Consider the following 14671-nt stretch of genomic DNA (forward strand, 5'->3'; position numbering starts at 1 on the left):
ATTGATATATCTTAATGGTGTTGAGAGTTAGTTAAATATTAACTAATGAAGTTTATGGAAGGATTCTCTAGATCGATTATTTATAGTTTGATGAGTTTATTATTTATTAATGTTTGTTGGGTCTAACAAACTATTAATAAATAATGGTTTAAATAGTTATCAACAAATTTGATTAGAGTTAATCTAGAGGAGATTATTTGATGATTAAAGTTTGGTAAAAGATATTAATTTTTGGATTTGGATTATAATTGATTTTTAATCAATCGATATTCATTGAGTTGATAATATAACTATGATATTAATAATTAAGTTGTGCGATAGAGTCTTATTCGAAAAGATTAATGATAATACGAATTTCTTGAGGGAATGTTGGTATTCTTTGAAAGATGACGAATATGGTCATTTAAGATTTTCAATAATTATTATTGAATTATTAATATGATCATTTGAATATTGAATTATAGTTGACTTTTAACTTATAGAATTCTAGTTAGTTAGTTAGTCAACTGATATTTATTGGAACGTTGTTATGGTTATGCAATTATTAATTAAATCAATTAATGAGAGTTAATTAGATTTAATTAATAATTAAGTTATGTAATAGAGATTTAATTGATATAATTCTTTTAACAAGATTGTAAAAAAAATATTGATATCAAAGTTGATAAGTCTTATTCTAATAACTTGAATAATAACCTTAGATGTTTTAATGGTGAAGACTTAGTAACATATAATTAAATATTAAGTCATGGAATTGTGTACCTAAGTTAATTGGTGGATTTAATTGCTCATTTTAATAAAGTTATAATCTTCTTATTCGAAGATTAGTAATTGGCTCTCTTATAATTTAGATGATTAATGATCATTGATTTATGTTAAAAGTTGAAGTAACATTAAGAAGAGTCATTCAATTTGTAACATTGAGTAAATGATTTTACTAAGTGTCAAATGATTTAATATTTACCCTCAAGCTATTCTTAGATTATTATTTTAAATAATAGAAGAATAATGCTATCGGGGAACAAATGGGTTGACTTGTAGGTCAAATGATGAAACTTAAGACACTTGAAAATATACTTGCAAATAGAAAACTGAAAACCTCTACATTTGATTCAACTATGTAAGATAGCAAAATCAAAACATGTGTTTGCATCGTGTATTCTATATGCTTCTTGTTTTGGGTTTTGGGTTGACTAGTGTTGACCAATCCTAGGTTGTTACCAGAGGCTCGGGGGTTATGAGATGTGATGGCATGTTGATTTTATTTGGTCTCGATCTTTATAAGCTCAACCATGGTAATGTGATCGTATGCTCTATGAAATGTTTGTATTTACTGATTGTTATTGTTCATCAGTCTTCATGTGTGAAGCTGAGATGTATGCGTATGAGACACTTGAGCTAATCATTTTTGAGTCATCAATCAGTTATACTTGGATTATTTTCTAGTCGCCATGATGGGACTGAAATGTGGATTTATTTCGTGATGATGTCATCTTGTGATATGTCTGACTGAACCATTTTGGAGTCTTCGATCAGTATGATTTTGAGATATTCTTGGTTGCTTATTGAGAACAAATGGATATTGTGATTTATTTTGAGATATATTTTGATTATTGAGAACCAATGGATACTTATGATTATCAGTGATGCCTTCAATTGCCAATAGAGAACTGTTGTGGTCATGATTTTCTATGGATGCTTTTCGGATGCTCATGGAGATTTGATAATTCTTATCTTGGAGGTTTGATGATTTTTATTATGGATATTTGATGCTTTTATGCATATTTGATAATTTTATTATGAATTATCTTTTGTGATTTTGAAATTTATGATTCCATGAGCTTAGGTTAGGTAATCTACTTGTAGTGTCAGGAAGTGGCTTGCAATGGGGGCCAGGGCCCTAAGAGGCTACCAGGGTAACTCATTGTAAGTTTGGTTCATAAGTGATAATATTTACACACTAAATGGGGATTAAATGAACCTAAAAAGATAATTGTTTTGATGTTCTTTCCCATGCCTTGAGTGTTTGTACAGGCTAGGATGGGAGTAGTGAGAATGCATGGTTGCGATCATGCATTTCGTAGTATGCTTCGTCAGTATGAGAGGATACTAGTGGCCACATGAGATCAGTATGGACCCGTGGAGTTTAGCTAACTGCCAGGGTAACTTGTACGTGATAAATGCGATGACACTTTCCCGCTTGCAGAGTAGGTTTCCTACATGTCTTTGTGTGCCTCTGGGAATTAGATGTCAATTTTGTGTGTGATTGGAACCTTTGAGTTAGTATACTTTTAGGATTCCTGAAAGATAGAGATTTGTGCTATGTGTTATGGATAGCCTATTTGGGACTTGAGATTATCTCCTCAGCACGATGGAAGTGGACCACTTAGGTTTCACGCGGTCGAGTGGTAGTATTTTTCCACTCTTATCATTTGAGATTTGTCTGAGACACCGTGGCTGGAGTATTCTTGGTTGGTATTTATCTTCATTATGTTCTTGAAACATTATGATAGATGATATACCCTATGATGGATGTATTTACTAGTATGTTCTTATATTGATGATTTGCATATGTTACTTAATGATTTATTATGCTTACTTTGCATGTTAGTAGGATGTTTTAGGAGTGACATTCCTACTATGTTTATACCGATGATCTCTTCAGTGTTTTGGAATGTTATGCATGGAGGGATGGCTAGGATCCACGATGGTCTAATGATGCTATTAATGGTTGGGAGGAACCATGCACTTAGTTTATTTTATTTGATCTTTATGATGGATGTATATGTCTTCTATGATGATGTATCATGTGATTATCTCTACTTTGAGGTATCATGGATTGGAATAGGATGATGTACCTTATTTCACATATGTATATTCTTTTAAGCCTTCATACCCTGTGACATGTACAGTGGATGATTGAGCATTTAATGTATGAACATTGAACTTATTATTATTAATCATGTGGATGTTGTACTAGATGGATTCATGTATGTTAGTTAGTTTAGATGTAACTCAACGTTAAAGGATTCTTTAAGAATGAAATCGGTTATGTATGTTATGTTTACTTTTAGATGGACATTGCTATTGCTTCCGTTACTATGTACAAGTTATATGTGGTATTTACTTTCATGTTATAAAAAAAAAAAAAAAATGTTACCAAACTTAGTAAAATTCTAGGTTAATTCTTTAGATCCCTTGGCGGGGCATTACATCACTGATTGAGTGAAGCACAAAAGAATACTTCCAAGTGCATTTCTATCCAAAATATCATAGTCCTCATATATCATAGTAGTTAGTTTCTTGAATTTTCCTTCTAATGGCTACCATAAATTGTAATGCCCCCACTATTCGGGCTAGTTTGGGACAAGAAATACCTACAAAATAATGGTTATAATCACAATAATAATAATAATAACTATATGAGGTGGATTACGAGATGGTGCCTAGGAAAAATGAGGAGACTAAAGAGGAGAAAAGGAAGAAGAGTAAGGGTAAAACTAGTAGCAGAACTAAAACTAGAAATAATATGAAGAACAATGAGAGATGCATGAACATTCCCTCAAATGATGATCCCTTCATCCAGAAAATGAGAAGGATCTAAAAGGTAAGAAGATTATGCTTCAAGGGAAGGTTGAGGATAAAGATATTAAGGATGTTGATGTAGGGAAAGATAATCTAGACTTGGATGAGGATAATATGAATTAGAGTAGTGCTCATGATGATCAAGGGTATATGAAGGGTGTCTATGGAAACCCTAGTGTGATGAGAAGGGAAATTAAAATTATTAAGGAGTAAATGTAGGATATTATAAGGGATTTTGAGCTTCTTAGTAAAACAAATAGAGGTGAGAAGATCTTATGCCAACATCTGGATAGGCTCTTAGATGTGATAGGGAATGCTAAAGAAGTTAAAAATCTGATGAAGATAGTCCCACCTCTTAAAACTAAAAATAGATCTATGGATCAAGTAGTGAAGGACATGTAGAATAAGATGGACATTTTGGAGAACAGAGTTGAGGGCATGTAAAATGTTATGAAAAAATTGTTGATCAGAGTTGTTCCATATTGAAAGTTGTTGCGGAGAATATCATGAATTTGTGGAATAAGCTAGAGCAAGGGAGAAATCAAGGTACTTAGGAGATGAAGGATGATCAAGGTCGCATAAAATGCACAAGGGAAAACTTGAAGAAGACAAAAGTTATGGATGATAAAGAGATTGATAAGTTGAGGGCCTCTATTGTGAACATGAATATTTTAATTGATTAGGAAGCTGACCTATTGAAGGCTTTATAGTTGTCATGTTCTTGTCTTTCTACTATCTTTTTGTTGTCTTTTCTCTGCTTGATGTTTTAGGGCCTTATGTTCTGGCTTGTTTGGTTTTTGGTGTTGATGCATAGTTTCTTGTGGGCTTTTACTAATTCTCTATTCGGTTCTTTGTAAAAGTTTTTAGGTCCTTTCAAAACTTATTGTTACTTAATAAAAATAAAACTAGCTATATTATTCTACCCTCTAATTTAACCCCAATCTTAAAGACACCTCTAGATTGGGCTTCCTAGCTCATAGCTACCTCATAATCTTTATGGGACTGCACCCCTTAAGATTCTTCTTGGACGGGCATCCTCTATCCAAAACCAATCACATATGCATATGTTGACAATGTCAAAATATGAGATCTTAATATCTCACATGCTCCATGCTTTGAGTCCACATTGTTTCTCAAGCATGGCGGATAATGGAGATCTTAATATCTCACATGCTCCATGCTTTGAGTCTCATTAATAAACTCTCCTCTCTTTTATATCTTAATTTTATGGAGTTGTGTCTATTTGTTAAACATCTCTTGACTTTTCATTAGATTTAGTTAGTTTATATTATTCTATGTTATATTATAAATATTTACTTACTTATTAGTGTTTATTATTATTTATTATTAAATTATATTTATTCTACAATATTGTCTATTATATTTTATTTTATTTCTTTATTTAATCATTGAAATTTTTAATTTTTTTAATTATTTAAAATATTGTACTAAATATTATTTCATTAATGATATAGATTAAATAATTATTATTTCTTAGTTTTATATTTTAGTATTAGTTTTAATATAACTTTATTATCATTATTTAGTTAATAATATTTTATTATCTAATTATTATTAAAATTCTATCTTAAAATGGAGATATGACAGTCCACCCTTCCTCAAATTGCTTGTCCTCAAGCAATTAGATAATTTCTTCTATTGGGTTAAAATTGATATTTCTTTTAGTATGAATTATTATGTTTCTATCATAGATATTTTTGAATCATTTCTAATACTCATGAACTTTCTACATTAGTCTTTCATATAAGTTATTTTTCTAGATCCTCTTTTATCCTACAGGATTGCAAGATTATGCTCTGATACTACTGAATGTCCCCACTATTAGGGTTAGTTTGGGACAAGAAATACCTACAAAATAATGGTTAGAATCACAATAATAACAAAACTAACTATATTATTCTAACCTCTAATTTAACCACAATCTTAAAGACGTCTCTAGATTGGGCTTCCTAACTCATAGCTACCTCGTCGTCTTCCCAAGAGCACGCCCCTTAAGATTCTTCTTTGATGAGCATCCTCTATCCAAATCCAATCATGTGCATATGTTGAAAATATCAAAATATTCTAGCACATTGATTCTTGGCCATGGTGGATAATGGAGATCTTAATATCTCGCATGCTCCATGCTTTGAGTCCATATTGATTCTCAAGCATGGAAAATAATTGAGATCTTAATATCTCACATGCTCCATGCTTTGAGTCTCATTAATATCCATGGTGCTAACCCCATAGGTTAACACAATATTATCCACAAGTATGATTCCTTAACATACATAAATTTATAAACATGATCTATAAATATACCTTTCTTACCTTCTTCTTTTCTTGGTCCATGTGGCTCTATCCTTAGTCGACCCTTCAATGAATTATTCCTTCTAGATTATCTCAACTCTATATTTACTTTCTAATATTCTTCATTTTCTAAGGAAAGGATAAAATATACTTTTTTCTCTTCTTTTCTAAGAGTCACAACCTTTCATAGTACAAATCTTTTGAAAAGTCACAACACTTCATAACTAAAATCCTTTGGAAAAGTCTCAATACTTTACAATCACAATATTTTTGAAGGGTCACAACTATTCATAATTATGACCCATTCGAAGGTTCACATCCTTTCAATATCATTGATACCTTTTAAGAAAGTCACTTTCTTATTTTCTTCATATTAATTTCCTCTTTCATTTTTCATTTTTGAACTCCTATCTTCTCCTCTCCTTCTTTTTTCCCTTATCTAAAATAAACTCTCCTCTCTTTTATATCTTACTTTTAAGGAGTCGTGTCTATTTGTTAAACATCTCTTGACTTTTCACTAGATTTAGTTATTTTATATTATTCTATGTTATATTATTTACTTACTTACTTATTTGTGTTTATTATTATTTATTATTAAATTCTATTTAGAAAGTTAACATACTTTCTACAATATTATCTCTTCTATTTAATTTTATTAAATTATTTACTCGTTGAATGTTTTTAATTAGTTAATATATCATACTAAATATTATTTCATTTATAATATAGATTAAATAATTATTTTCTAATTTTATATTTTAGTATTATTTTTAATATAACTTTATTATCAATATTTATTTAATAACATTGCATTATCTAATTATTATTAAAATTCTATCTTAAAATGGGGATATAACATAAATCTTTCTGATGAAGATAGTCCTCTATTTGTATTTTTCATAACTAAAATTTCTATCCATTAAATTTCTCAACCTTCGTCTTACCCTCATCTTCCATCACTCTCACTGAACCGTGAGACTTTCCTACTGAGGATAACTGAAACAACTAGGCTATGATACCTATTATTAGGAATAATAAGACAAAAATAAAAATGACATACAAATATATCCAATATCAAAAGGTAATAAGTCACACAGAAGAGAACACAAGACACAAATATTTAGCATGGTTCACCCAATTATTTTTATTTTCCAGTGATTACAACATGATTAGAATCTATGATCCCTTGCAACTCAATACCACTGCAAGAAGCTACTAGCTCATTATACATCATAAAATCCCTAATCTTAGGCCATTTTATACAAGCTTTTTCCACTTACAAAATTATAGCTAGACAATTTTGACAAGTTAACCTAAAAAAACCCTTGACGAGTCAACCTTGGGAAATTGTTGATGAGTCAACTCAAAAATTCTTGACAAGTCAACCAAAAGAAAAGTTTTAAAATTGTATAGTACTTTCCTTATTAGTCACCATATATCAACACCTCTTAGTGTTGTTTAATCCTAAAAGTTGGTATTAAAGCTTAGTAACTCATTAGAAATATTACAATTTGAGGAGGATCCTAGTGATTACAAGAAATTTACAAAGTAATTCTGATGTATCACTTGAAGATATTAATAGGGCTAACAAGTAGAATGAAACATTGAAAATAAAGTTTATACATGCACACAATTACACCAAGAAACTCAAAGATAAAATTCACATTTATAGGATAAAGTGGAAGGAACTTGCTAAGAAGATGAAAGAAACTAAATTAGATGATTATGTGTTATATTTGGCTAATAAATTTTAAAAGGAGTATCAGACACTTAGACATGAATTTGAGATCACATCACTTCAGATGGCCAAAGAAATTAAATATGAGAAGACACAAAAAGAGAAACTTTAAGTAGATCTGAAAAATAAGACAAATGAATGTAATGGTTTGAATATTTATCTTGAAAAGGTCAAATCAAAACTCAAAGATTCAAAGACTACATATTAGGAACTTGATAACCACCCTAACATTGTCAAATGTGAGCTTGTGGAAACAAAGTTACATCTTGTGAATCTTTATTCAAGTAGAGATAAGCTTGATGAGAAATTGATGCAATAATTAAGGCTAATAGTGACATGACTGGAATTGGATATCATGATGGAGAATGTTCCAAAAAAGTAGAAGAGAAATAAATGCAAGATCATATTCAAATAACTAATTAGAATAATGACAATATCATCAATCAAAGGAGGCTCAACATAATCAAAGGACTAAATGACAATATCATTTGGCTATAATCGATGATGGAGGAAAGCAAAAAGGTGAAGGAGGAAAAGGACAAAGAGGAAACCAAAGATATTGATCAAGATGACTTATTGTAGGTTGAGAGCCTGAGAAAAAGAAGGAGATCAAAAAAGAGGAAGAGGGAAGAGAAGGCTCCTTCAGATGATAGTTATATGAAGAAAGATGAGGCAAAGACCACGGGAGAGCTGGAGCTCAAGAATGTGGAGCTGGTCAAAGAAATGACGCCCTAATTGGTGCTCTTGGTTTTTTGTCTGTACCCTAGCTTTTTGTTGTTTTTAATTTTTTTTCATTCTGTGGTCAGGTATGGCCTATTATTTTTATGCTACTTTTTGCTAGCTTTAGACTTTTAGTATTATGTTGTTGTTAATTGGTAGGTTTTAGGAACCCTTGGTAAAAACTTGTTTTACTTAATCAAAAACTAATTAGAATGATGAAACTTAGGAGTGGTCAAATAAAATCAAGGGGAGATTTCATGTATGCAACAAGTATTGATACATGAAGACATATTGCAAAGGTAACACTAATACTAAGCCCTTTAGTGGTTATTGTTTTAATTATTGTCCTTATGGACATAAGCCACATGAATTAAAATCTAGAACTAACCAGATAGAAAATGGAAGAGAAAATAAAAGATATAATATCAATTTAAGGAGACCTTTTAGAAATAACAATGTTATATCTATTGGAGTTACATATTACAAATGCAACAACGTTGGACACATTGCTAGAGATTTTAGCTTGCAAGTAAATTAGAATAGGAAAAGGTATGGAAAATTAGTTATTATATGATGTAACTATAATAATATAGGGCATATAGCTAGATGTTATATATTCATTGGATTTGTGAACAATTCAAGGATGCCTAATACAAAAAGGAAAAAATATAGTTGAATGAGGAACAATATTTTTATCCAGATAAACTATGAGAACATAAATAATACATTTATGAAAGAAAGAAATAATGAAAATGATAAGGTGTGGAAAGAGAAGGAACAAAATGTTATAATGGACAAGGGAGAATTAGTTCCTAGCATTGAACCCTCTTCATCAACTTATTTGGCTATCATATCCTTAAGGGGAGGAATCAAGAAGAAAATATTGTGACCTTGAGTTTGCAGACTTAGGCTATGCTAGATTTGATCAAGGAGTTTCATGATGGAGAGATTCAATATCTCTATTCACAAGTCTTTATGTGGTGATATCTTTTGACCATTATGAGTTTGTGTGTGTTCTTCATGTCTATCAGGTTTTTGAATAATGAAACCTAACATAGTAATGAAAGAGGATTTTTGCAAGGAATTAACAAATAAAATTAAGTCATTCTTCAACATTCAAGATGCTAGAGCTAGAAGAAGTATAAAATTCAATTTAAGAGTTTGAGATAACATTTCAAGTGATTTCATGCAAACCATGCCTTGATGTCATTAAAAGGTATTCAACTATTGTGTGAGCTTTTTTTTAAAGTATTTGGAGTTGAGTTTAGTTTGTTGTACATGGATAAACCACAAATTTACATTATGAAGGAAAGAGCTAGGTATAATTTTAAGAAACACCCTTTTAAACCTATGAAAAATGACCCTAAGGGAGAATTTATGCAAACCCAAAATAATATATTACATGTTGAAGATATAAGAACATACATTAACTACAAATATGAAGAAATTATAAATTTAGACATTTAGGAAGATTTGGGTAAAATCTATAACAATGACAAGTCATTTAAAGGTGAATTCAAACATTTACAAAAATTGAATCTAGTGGATGTGATGGAATTTGAAGAGTTTTAAGAGACTCAAATGATAAATATTTTACTTAGTAGAATATAGGATTAGCTCTTTTATCATAGTAATTAACTAGCTAAAAGACTAAAGATATGATCCATTTGGTTACTAGACTAGACTTGGTTTAATACCTATAGTGATTAAGATTGTTAAGAAGGAAGCTAATATTAATAGTAGTCCCAAGTGGGACAAGTGAGCTATGACCCTCGTTGACATCAAACAACATTATGTAAGATTAAGATCTAAAATTCATGGTTATAAGATAGACTATAATAGTAGACTCAATTTAGTTTTAGCTGGGGTAATACAAAAATCCTACAAATGGTAGGTTAACATAAGCACTATGACATTTATTAAATCCCTAAACAATAACTACTGCAAAACATAAGGAGAATTGAACATAATAAGTTTGAATTTTTTAGATTTGGATCATTGACCTTGTACCTATTCTTTTACATCATTCATAGATTTCCTAACATGTACCCACATGCACAGAGAAATGACATCCCAACTTCAACATTAATCAAAAAGAATTATAGGATAAACCACATAAATATGATTGATAGTGATCTATTTGATTTTTGAAGGGAAATGAAATAAAGAGTGATAATTTCTAAGGAAATATAAGCTAGTAAATTTGCAAACACTATGTTTTGTGATAGAAATAAATTACACTAGCATGGAAGCAATTGAACCAAGAGTTCAATAGGTTCATCCTATGGGTTGTGAGGTTTACTATGATATGATAGAACAATATTTTGAATTAATTATAACATCTCCTAGAGACCCTAATGTAGAAATATGGTGTAGATATCAAGAAAAGTATAGTTAGGTTAGGGAAGAGATTTATATAATCTCGGCAAAAATTGAATTTGAGGAAATGTTTAATAAGATTGTAGAAAAAGAAGGTATTTATAAGGAGTCTATGGTTTCCCTTAGAAATGATGGTGAAGAAGCTAGGAAGTCATAGATAGGTGGGCCTAGAACTAATAATATAATTGAAGACATTCTTAATGATGTGAAACCACTTAAGGTGCTAGATGTGCCACCTAAAGTGGTTGATATGACTAAAATCATACCATTACCTCAAAGGGCTAGAAGAAACTCCTCTAAGATTACTCCACTAATTAAAATTAGAGAAACCAAGTCACCCAATAGATGCAAATATTTCTAGACCTAAGGAAAATGATCAAGGGCTTCATCCTAATAAATCTAAGGTTACAAAGTCCAAGACAGTAGAAAAAGACAAAGATAAACTAGTAGCAATTTATTAACTAGCACCAAAAGTAAAGAAAGGGGATGAGAAGAAGAAGTGGAAACTAGAAATGAACAAGATCACAAGCATAATTGAGAAGGAATGTAACAAATACCAATTAGAAAAGTATAACAAAGGTATAGAGAATATGATGAGAAATTGTTAGAGGAATTAGTCATTAATTTTTTGAACCTTTAAAGAAACTTGTTAGAAATTAAGATTAGTAGACTAGATGTTTTGTATAGAAAACTAGATGTGAAAAGGTGGTTAGCACTAGAGGTAGATCAAAGGATAAGGGGAAAAAATATTGCATAACCTATGTACATTAGTAATAGTAGATGAAATGAATAGTATTTTGAAAAAGGTCAAAATTAAGATGAGAACAAAGATGATGTTGGAAGCTATTGAAGTTTATGAAAGATAAACCGCACAGCTCCCAAGAATCACCTGCATGCAAACACCTATCACGGAAAGAGAGAAGAAAAAGCTATGGAGGTTGGAATTCCCAGAGTCATAGATGAGACATTCTTGATGAGCAAAAAAGAGATTTCTTTTATCAAAAGTGAATGAATTAAAATTACAAAGAGAGATCATCCTTATAATGGAGACCAAAACCCTAACATGTAACTAACCTAGGTTGCACGATGATAATTTATAAAAGAGTTAATTATTATATGCCCAAAGTTTAGCTTAAGCAAACTAGAGATAATAAGTGACTTAGTAATTAAATCAATATGATTTAATTAATAAGAAAAAAACTTTGGTAGTCTAGCACCCCCCATCTTAAGATAAACTTAGGGAGTAGCTAAAAACTTAGAAACTACTATTGAAAGTAAATTTGGGTCTAAACAACAAGACCTAATGAGGTACCCAAGCACAACCAAACCTCTAAAAAGAGAAAAAATAGAGAAAACCACATGGGAAAAACCCTACTCCAAAAAGAGATAGAAACATTGTTGAAAAGAACTACTCAAGAAGTCTCCAAACTAGGGATTGTCCCAAAAGATAGGAACAAAAGATGATCATGAAAAACATGACTAAAGCATGAAGTTGCAAACACTACCAAATTGCTGATCTAAAGAACCTCCACTATAGAGAACATGACCAAGTAGAGAAGACTAAGTCTAAAGAGCTGATCAATCAAATATGGGAGGTATCTTCATGGCCTCCAAAAATAGGAATGAAAGAATGTCTATATGGTAAATGATCCTTCTCACCAAAATGCATAGGTATCCAATGACTATAATCACCTAATACATAGGATCAAATATTGAATGCATAGCTCACTCCATAAATCAAGAAAGTAATAGAACTAATATAATCCCCCTATAATGTTGAGAGGTAAGACATGAACATTAAAATTGAATGCAATACCTTATGTAGAATGAATAACCAATAACATCGAGTGTAAAAGAAGTAAAAACACCTATAATAGCATGTGTCATTGACAAATTATGAGGCTAATGTCATGGAAGGAACACTTACTTGACAAAGGAAGATGACAAATATGGCCAACATGAAACCCCCCAAGGAATTTTATAGCATAGCATTAGTACAATAAAACACAAAGATGTAGAAGATCCTGAAATACAATAGAGTAGCACTTTATCTCAATCTGTTTGCAAAAATACTACAAAAGGATGTCAAGAAAGATCAAAAGAAATATAATGTTGATACAAGAGAGAGAGAGATTAAAACCCATGAAAAAACATCTAAAGCAAAAAAAAAAAATTGATCTCCAGAAATAAAACAACCAAGATATCCACCAGAATACAAAAAAGAAAAAAATTGAATGGGATGTGCCTGGAGAAAAATCTAGAAAATAAAATATCTCAAGATATTCCTCCTAGAGTGAAAAATAGAACATTTGAATTTGATTGCACAAAGTGGCAACTAAACAACATCAAAAGTCTAAATAAATTATACCATCATTACAGGCTCGAAATCATCTTTTTGAAATTATCTCATTTGTGAAAATAGAGTCTAGGTGACCAAGTTACAACCAAAAAACCAAATGTAGGTCAAAATAGATACAAAAGGAAAAAACAAAAAATCACTATCTTAGGACTCATGCCAAAATTCCTCAAGAAGTGTGCTTGCTAGTACCATAAATTACATCATGAAGTGTGCCAATCTATACTATAAACTACCTCAAGAAGTGTGTAGGCTCCATACAAAAATACCTTAGGAAGCATGTTGGTTCCATACCAAAAACCATCTCAATTTTTGTACAAGAAAATCTCAATTTTTGTGCCAAAAAATCATAAAATTATTGCCTTTAGAAATGTGTTCAATCTAGGAGCCATATTTTTTGCCTCAGATTCAAACTATGTCCAAGTTGGAAAACAATCATATGAAAATAGTATTTTTGGGGTGCTTTGGACTTAACGATGAGGTCCATTTGGGCTTAAAGTGCACTGGAAAAAGTGACCCCCATATCCAATACAAAAAAACTCGAAAAAGAGAAACACTCTAAAAGAAAAAACACAAATCTGAAAGCCAAGACAAATCTTTCATTGACTTAAACATGGTATTTGTTTTTTCAGATTATACTCTAATATATACCATGTTGAATATGATGAAAGATCAACCCCACAACTCCCAAGAATCACATGCATGCAAACACCTATTATAGAAAGAGAGAAGCAAAAGTTATTGAGGATGGAATTCCCATACCCATAGATGAGGCATTCTTGATGAGCAAAAAAGAGATTTCTATTATCAATAGTGAATGAATGAATGAATATTACAAAGAGAGATCTTCCTTATACAGGAGATCAAAACCCTAACATGTAACTAACCTAGGTTGCATGATGATGATTAATAAAAGAATTAATTATTATATGCCAAAATTTTAGCTTAAGTAAACTAGAGATAATAAGTGACTTAATAATTAAATCAATATGATTTAATTAATAAGAAAAAACTTTATTGCTCTAATAGAAGTCTTATTGGGAAACAAAATACTAAGATGGGGGAGGGGAGTGAATTAGAATCTATAAAACTTCAACTCTTTCAAAAAAATAAAAGATTAAGTGAATTCACTCCTAATCCATCTCATATCTTAAATCATATATTATATAATCTTGAGATATAGAACTGAAATGAAATGAATCTAGCTATGCATGTCATCCATGACAATATAAACACATAACACAAAGATTTTGGTAACCCAAAAGCGCTCCAACATGAAGGTAAAATTTCGGGGGATGACACCTACAAATCTTTACTAATGCAAAAAAAAAAAAATTCCTATTAGGGCTACAATTTGATCACTTCTTCTAATCTACCCTTTGAGGGGTTTGCTCAGTTAAAAGCAATATAAGAATGTTAATTCTACCTTGATCAAAGGATTTAAACTTACAATGTGGTAAACACTATGTTAGGAAATTTAACAAGGTCTGTTAAAACTACTTTATTAAGAGGTTTTCCCAAAATAAAAAATTGTCATAGTACCTAGTCCTTTGGTTTTCTCTACGAAGCTTATTATAGAT

Source organism: Cupressus sempervirens, chromosome 10 (assembly GCF_028749045.1).
Source record: "Cupressus sempervirens isolate cs-2001-9-10 chromosome 10, ASM2874904v1, whole genome shotgun sequence".
Classification (NCBI taxonomy): Eukaryota; Viridiplantae; Streptophyta; class Pinopsida; order Cupressales; family Cupressaceae; genus Cupressus; species Cupressus sempervirens.